This window comes from Carlito syrichta, unplaced genomic scaffold (assembly GCF_000164805.1).
Source record: "Carlito syrichta isolate Samal-C Ts95f unplaced genomic scaffold, Tarsius_syrichta-2.0.1 Scaffold314334, whole genome shotgun sequence".
In the NCBI taxonomy this organism is placed as follows: domain Eukaryota; kingdom Metazoa; phylum Chordata; class Mammalia; order Primates; family Tarsiidae; genus Carlito; species Carlito syrichta.
Genome location: NW_007258430.1, coordinates 603,040 through 611,911, shown reverse-complemented (window position 1 = coordinate 611,911; position 8,872 = coordinate 603,040).

Here is an 8,872-nt window from a genome sequence, read left to right as displayed (position 1 = left end):
CAGACTGGAGTGCAGTGGCACGCTCCTGGCCACCACAGCCTCGACCTGCTGGGCTCCGGCGATCCTTCCACCTCAGTCTTCCAAGTAGCTGGAACTACAGGCACACACTACCATGCCTGGCTAATTTTTTGATTTATCGTAAAGATGAGGTCTCACTAAGTTGCCCAGGCGGGTCTCGAACCTGTGGGCTCAGGCAATCCACTCACCTCAGCCTCCCAAAGCTCGGGATTACAGGCTGAGCCACCGAGCCCGGCGTATAGACATACTATAAACATATACCCTTTATGGAGAAAGAAGGGGAGGACTGGGAAGAAAGGAAAGGAGAAACTTTGTAGTGATTCCAAATATTTCTATACTGTTTGAATTTTTATGATAAGCATTACTCATATATAACCTTGCAATCAAATATTTTTTAAATATAAAATGTTAGCCAGGTATGGAGGCTTGCACCTATAATCCCATCTACTTGAGAAGATAGCTTGAGCCCAGGAGTTTGAAGATGCAGTGAGCCATGATCACATCACTACATACTAGCCTGAGTAACAGAGTGAGACCTGTCTCTAAAAAAAGAACACACACACACACACACACACACACACACACACACACACACACGCAAACATATGCAAAAAGGTTAACAATGGCTGCCTCTAAGTGGTAAGACAGATATAGATACATTTCTCTCTCCCCTGTACTTTGTCTACTTTTCAATAATTATATATAATCAATATAATTAAGTCATTATTCTTCAACTTTTTCTTCTTCTAATCCCCTCTTGTGTTCTCCCAACATTCTAAGAGTACTTAAATTACTGCATGTTCATTTCCTTGTTTGTACCTCTATCTGTATAAGTTATTCCTAAATCAGTCTGATTTTCAAAGATTTGGGGCAATTCCATTTAAATTGTTTCATTTATATATATGTCCATAGGACAATTCAAAAAAAATGATACCTATGAAAATAAAATAGAAAAAACTAACACCTATAAATGAGATCCACAGAAAGAGTATGTCAAGTTACATGACTCTAATTCAGTACAAAGAAGATTCTTTTGAAGTATGTTTCAGCACAGAAAATGGGCATATATAATTAAAAATACAAAGTAAAAAGCAGTTATCTTTATATGAGAGAGGCAGATATCAAGAATCCAGAGGAAGGGGAGACAGAAAGAAGGGTAAAAAGATTTTAAAATACTAGAAAAAAATTTTTTTTTGAAGAAGTAGTGTTAAAAATTAGATCTTGGCTCAGCACAGTGACTCACACCTATAATCCCAGTACTTTTGGAGGCCAAAGTGAGAGGATTGCCTGAGCCCACGGTTTCAAGACCAGTCTGGGTAAATTGGCGAGACCTTATCTCTACATTAAATCAAGAAAAAATAACTGGGCATGATGACACATCCTATGGTTCCAGCTACGTGGAAGGCTGAGGGTGAAGGATCGTCTGAGCCCAACAGGTCGGGGCTGCGGTGGTCATGAGCGTGCCACTGTACTCTAGTCTGGGCGACAGAGTGAGACTCCAACTCAAAATAATAATAATAATAATAATAATAATAGAATGCCAGCCACATGCATACTACTTTTAAATTTTCTAGTGGTCACATTTAAAAATATTTTTAAAATTTTAATAAATGTTATATACTTTCAACCCAATATATCACAAACTAATTTCATTTCAATAGGCAATCAACGTTAAAAAATAATTGAGACTTAAATTTTTTGTACTAAGTCTTCAAAATCCAGTGGTATGTTACATTTACTGCCCATCTTAATTTGAACTAATCACATTTCAAGTGCTTAATAACCCACATGACCAAGTAATGCCTCTTATTCTGGATGGCATAGCTCTAGCCACAGCAGCTAGGTACCTGTGGTATTTAGTAGACCATGAGGTATTTGATGCCATGGCAGGAGGATAGCTAGGAGTAAAGAGAGTTGTAACAAACACTATTTAGATTTAACGATTATCTAAAAATACCAAGGAGAGCAATGGTATGAGTGTCACAAACCTCCATTAAATGTGTAGCTAGGCAAAAAAATAGGACAGACTATAACTAGTGATTTATATTTGCCCTTCTATAACCACAAAATTTTTATTATCTCCTGCAAAATGTTTGTGCTATATGTGTCTATCTGCTCTACAAGGTTATTGTTACCTTATAGTTTCACTGTGCACAAAGATCTACCCCAAAGAGGCAGGGCACATTCTACCACCGTGACCAACGCAATGCAAGGCAAAAAAAGTCCAAGGACTACCTCTCCCCTACTCATCATTCCCTAACCATCTCCAATATTATATTATATGATGGCAGGACACCATCTCTAATATTATACACCTTCACTTTCTCCCACTTCTGTAATTCTGCTCATACTTCACCCATTCATCGTACACATTTAAATGTGTAGAGTCTGTTAAAACTGAACTCCAGGGGGTTGGTACAATGTCTCTTCAATTTCTACATTACAAGAATGTAACTAATGAAACTTTTACAAGAAGCACATTTTACTATTGTGAGCAAAAAAAAAAACAAACAACTAATAAAATACAAAGTACTTTTATATGAATATAAATTTAAGCTAATATAGGTTATATCTGATTTATGACTACATTTTTTCAATAACCCTTTTTTAGGTGGTCATCCTACTGGTCTGGAGAACAAATCCAGTACTTCATCTGCTTTTGTAGTTTTATTAGAGCACAGCCATGCCTATACTTTCAGGCAACTTTCTCACTATATTTGAGGAAGTGAATGGGGACAAGCGATCCTATGACCAGCAATGCCTAAAAAGCAGATTATTTGGCTCTCTATAGGAAAAAAAGTGATGCCCTCCTTCTCTTTACTATTATTTTATACACCTTCACTGTCTCCCACTTCTGTAATTCTGCTTTTCAAAAAACACACCTGTAATATAAAGTCAACCAACTCTTTGGAGAACAAACTGAGAACAAAGAGAAACACACTGTTAATTTGTTGGGTATGGGGAAAACTAAAAACCTAGTAGAGGAAGATTAGAGTTAAGTTACACAAAAATCAGAAATCAAATAGAACTTAGATAAACATAAAATGTACTCTACTTAAGGGTCGAAACTGTATTAACCAGATTAAGACATAAGATTCAGCACAATTCAGCAGAAAAGATCTAAGGGACATGGCAGATGACTTTGTCCATAAAAACAATTAGTGTAACTGAGAATACAGCCATAGGTTAAAAACTAATCCCGTGCCTTTGGGAGGCTGAGGTGAGTGGATTGCCTGAGCCTGCGGGTTCGAGAACCGCCTGGGCAGGCGAGACCTCCTCCAGTGGGCGGCCACTGCACTCCAGTCTGGGCGACAGAGTGAGACTCCAACTCAAAAAAAAAAAAGAATGAAAAAAACAGTCGGGTGTTGTGGGCCACACCTATAGTCCTAGCTCCTCTTTGGGAGACTAACACAGGAGGATCACTTGAGCCTGGGAATTGGCGACTGCAATAAGCCATGATTTTGCCACTGCAGTCCAGTCCGGGCAACAGAATGAGAACCTGACTCAAAACAAAAATCACTCTAATGCAATTTTACTTTGCATTTTATTTAGTGCTGCCTTAGACATACTTAGATGTCATACAAGGTAGGTCCCTTAAATGTGTAGATGTCAAAAAGCTGACTCATGTATTTTCTCTGAGATGTTATGTCTTGATTTGAGGGCTTCCCCAAATGCCCAGCAGACAGTTACCAGCCCTATTTTATACTGGCTCTATCTATAACACATGAGACTTATGCCATTGTGTTGTAGTTATTCACTCATTTTACATGAGAGGGACAAATCATCTCAGCATCTTTAAAGACTATCCAAAGAACAGTGACAAGAATAAACAAATGTACTCTCATTGAGCAGTTCACATTTATTTTTATATGTATCTCAACAGAGAAAAGTGTACATATGAATGGTAAGGAGAGAGGAAAAGGTCTGAATCCCAGCTATACCATTTTCAGAATGCAACTTTCGATAAGCTACATAACCTCTCTGAATCTGGTTCTCCTTCTGTAAAATGGGCTAATAACTTCCATGATGTTAATGTGAAAATCAAATGAGATAATTCTAAGTGAGTGCCCCCAGGAAATATGTGCATTCAATAAATAGCATAAATTCTTACTGTTCAGGTACCATATTTGCAGAGATCCCAGGAGAATAACCAATACAGTAAAGAAGCAATGTCAGAGGAACACAAAAAACTGCAAATGTTTAAAGAGAAAGTTCAACATCGGGAAGGGGGATAGGAAGAGATAGAATTAACTAACTTAAACATTTGAACATATTTCTTCTTGGCAGCTCCTGAGGGGAAGCGGAGGAACAATAGAAATTCTAAGAAGAAACAGAATTTGAATCATTATGGTAGTAGTACAGGGGCAAGCAATGAGGTATGTCCACAAGCTCTTAGGATGGTTTACATGCTTTGATGCTAACATCAACTAGACTTTGTCAGTGAACAGCCAAAATCCAATCAGAACAACCCAAGTGTAAAATCATATCAACTGCTTATGGTAGACTGCCAAGGAGACTACAGGTGTGCAGGCTCCTTTGAAATATGACATTGAGGCTTGGCACAGTGGCTCAAGCCTGTAATCCCAGTACTTTAGGAGGCTGAGGCGAGAGAACTTCCTGAGGCCAGGGGTTCGAAATCAGCCTGGGCAACTTGGGGAGACTGTGTCTCTACAATAAATCAAGAAGGCTGGGCTCGGCGGCTCATGCCTATAATCCCAGCACTTTGGAGGGCGGAGGTGAGAGGATTGCCTGAGTCCATGGGTTCGAGACCAGCCTGGGCAACTTAGCAAGACCTCTTATCTACAATTTTAAAAAATCAAAAAATTAGTTCCAACTACTTGGAAGGCTGAGATGGAAGGATCACCTGAGCTCAGCAGGTTGAAGCTGCAGTGGCTGTGAGCGTGTCACTGCACTCCAGCCTGGGCAACAGTAAGACTGACTTAAAAAAAAGAAATATGACATTGATGCTCTTCTCACAGGCAGTAGTCTATTTCACCACCTCTTTAATCTGGGCTGTCCTTGTGACCTGTTTCTATCAATATAAAGAAATGACATTGAGTGACTTCCACCCTCACCCTCTTGTGACCCTGAGACTATTCTGTGAAGCAGCCCAGGCCAGCCTCCTGAGGATGAAAGACCACAGGATAAGAAAAACCACCCCAGCTGAGGTCCCAGACCTGTGACTAGCTATCTCTTACTCCAACCAGTCTTAGCCTAGCCTCCAGCTTACTGCAGTTAAGGGAGTGAGCAGAGCGGAAACCAGCAGAAAACAAATTAACAGTTCACAGAATAGTGAGTAAATGAGTTTTACTTTGAGCCCCTACGTTTTGGGTAGCTTGCTATACTACAATAAGTGAGATAAATATTTCGTCTGAAGAAAGAATGAATCACTACAAAACATGGTAGCCTGCTAAGCAGATAAAAGATAAAATTTAAAAAGAAAAGCATTGCCGGGCTCGGTGGCACAGCCTGTAATCCCGCGCCTTTGGGAGGCTGAGGTGAGTGGATTGCCTGAACCCGCAGGTTTGAGACTCGCCTGGGCAACTTGGCGAGACCTCATCTCTACAATAAATCAAAAAACTAGCCGGGCGAGGTAGCATGCGCCTGTAGTTCCAGCTACTTGGAAGGCTGAGGCAAAAGGATCGCCGGAGCCCAGCAGGTCGAGGCTGCGGTGGCCGGGAGCGGCCACTGCACTCCAGTCTGGGTGACAAAGTGAGACTCCAGCTCAAAAAAAAAAGTAAAATTGTATACCAACCAAGAGAAAAGGACTCACGAACCCACGTATCAGGACCACACGGAGAATACGATTTCACCCATAACTGATCATCAGTATAGGAACTGGTCAATGTGAAAAGCATTTTTCCCAAATATAAACTGATATTCAAGTATGTCCATTTAATGTCTAGAGCTTACTCATTTGGGGGTGTAGTAAAGAGGCAAATGCCTGGGCAGACAAAAGAGAGTAGTACTTGCTTGAATTTCAAGCAATGCCCTAATGTTCGTAGTGCTTATTTCTGCAAACTACAACAGATATTGGGGAGAATTTTGTATAATAAGCATCATGTGATAGTAAATAGTAAAAAGAACATAAACTCTAGAGTCTTACTGATGTTAGAATTCTAGTGTCCTCAATTGCTAGGTATATATTTTTAGACACCATAATCGTGGAATGACTCCCCTCACTCCAACCCTGTTCCTCATCTTTAAAAGGGGGCTGTTGGCCTGGCTCGGTGGCTCAGCCTGTAATCACAGCACTTTGGGAAGCCAAGCCAAGTGGATTGCCTGAGCCCGCGGGTTTGAGACCAGCCCGGCGAACATGGAGAGACCTCGCCTCTACAATAAATAAAAAAATTAGTTGGGCGTGGTAGCATGCACCCGTAGGAACTGCGACGTGGAGGGCTGAGGCGGAAGGATTGCCGGAGCCCAGCAGGTGGGCCCTGGGGTGGCCGTGAGTGTGCCACTGCACTCCAGCCTGGGCGACAGAGACTCCAACCCCCGCTGCAAAAAAAAGAGCCGGAGGGAGGACTGTTGAAGGGACTGAATTACCAAGTGAGAGCTGATCAGCAATAAGCCTTATAAGCTAGTCAAACCTTTCACTGAAAAGCAGGTGGAAATATAAGTTGGTGATGCCTGTTAGTGATGCTATGGAAGAGATTCCTACATTTTGTATAGACAGCTGGACTCACTCAAAGATAGGAAGCATATTCCAATTCCAAGTATCTATATGGCTAAAAAAATTGATTATTTCATTTCGGAGATTAAGTCACTGGGTTATAGAACAAGTCATTTTCCTATCCCACAAATCTAGAATTTCTGGTATTCAGATCTGACTGTTGCATTTTTTAAAATGATCTATAACCAAGAATTTAAAAAAAGTCAGCTAACCAGAATTACAGAATACATCTTTATCTTATTTAAGAGTCTTAATTATGCACTTTTCCCTATGCATTTGCCTATAGTTAGTGTGCTATTTTTAATGAGTCTTCTTTACTTATTAAAGCAGGTCAAACAAGAGTTAGCAATTAGTTAAGGAGACTGTAGTTCAAACAGACAAAACAAAAGAGTTTGTACTGTATGATCTTTGAGCATTCATCCTGGTCTCATAGCCCCTATCTCAAAGAATTCTGGGTCTTGGAGAAGACAAAAGATGAGGCCACAAATACATTGCATTACAGGGCAATAACAGGAGCCATTATATGCTAGATAAAATGACGATCATTGCTGCTTACAGGAACAGGATAAAGAGGAAGTAGGCTACATTATCTAGTTAGACAGACACAGAAAACGATTTAATAGCAATAAATTAACCAGCAATACTACTTCGTTCAGGGTAAATGATCAAATACCGTTGCTCCCAAACCAAATTCTTGTAATTTCCAAAAACCCAAACACTTTGGCACAGGGGGAAAACAACAACAACAAAAAACTGTTAAAAACTAGTTATTTTTTTTTTAATTAACAGCATAAGACTACGAAGGACACAGTATTTTAATATTAATGGAAGATAGGTTTGGAATGCCAAAAACTTTATTTTAGCCTTTCACATGTCTCCTCAGTTAGAGTAATTCATCTCAAGAACCAAAGTACACAAAGAGTGTTTAATTCACAAAAGATAATAGCCATATGCATCCTACCCGCTACAGTGAGAAGAGCTTCTTAAAAATATAAGACTGGTTACATCAAAGGAGAAAACAGTTTGGAACTTTTTTTTTTTAAATTGGAGTCTCACTGTTGCACTGCCACTGCAGCCTCCATCTGCTGGGCTCAGGCTATCCTTCTGCCTCAGTCTTCCAAGTAGCTGTAACTACAGGCACGCACCACCATGCCTGGCTAATTTTTTGATTTACTGTAGAGACATCTTGCCTTGTTGCTCAGGCTGGTCTCAAATCCCTGAGCTCAGACAGTCCTCTCGCTTCCACCTACCAAAGTGCTGGGATTTCAGGATTGAGCCACCGCACCCGGCTCAGTTTGAAATTTAAGCCTTTTACTATTTTGTTGGCACTCTTAAATACAATTTTTTATCAAAAATTATAAATTGTGAGCAAGGATTTTAAAGCTAAAATCCTTGTAAAAATAAGACATCACCTTTGTCCAGTTGCTGAGCCCAAATTCACTTAAGTAGTTACAAGAGTGAACCCTATTTGAGAAACCAAACAAGTCTATACAGGAGCAGGGTGAGATGTGCACTCCTACTTAAAAGTGCTGTCTGATGAAAAGTACTATCTACTTCTCTAGATATAACATGTTTAATGGGTAAGACTTTCTTTCCGTGGAGCCGAAGAAAAAGGTTTACTTACACGCTCAAAAGAACTTTTCTAACCTCACTACACATTTGTCAGACAGGTGCAGAGTTTTGCCTAAGGCCCTCCGTCCATTAAGCTCCCACTCAGAAAAGTTGCCTTCTACACGCAATGTGTTTGGCTGCTGTAACACTTGGTTTCTAAGCCACAAAGGGAATCCTTCTGAGTGGAGAGGCTAAAGCTTTAAAAAAAAAAAAAAAAAAAGGGAGGTTCAGCTGTTCCACTGATTATCAATTTAGATTCTCACTCGGAGATCCTGTTTAAACCCGGATCGCTAAAACAGACCCCGTTGCTTCGTGTCACAGGGCAAGGGGATCTCTAGAGATAAACCAGGCGACGACGGACAGAAAACTTAGGGGCTCAGACTACACCAGCAGCAGTCTGGGTTCTTATCAAAACAATAGCGAGTGGCACATGTCAGGCAGCCAACGTGCGCAGGGGGATAAAGAGGCGACTGGCGGAGGCTGGAGTTGAACTTGTCTTAACCCCCTCCCCCAACTCCCACGGCTGCGCGAAAGTGAAAACGAGGGGCGCCCAAGGCCCTGCTTCTGCCC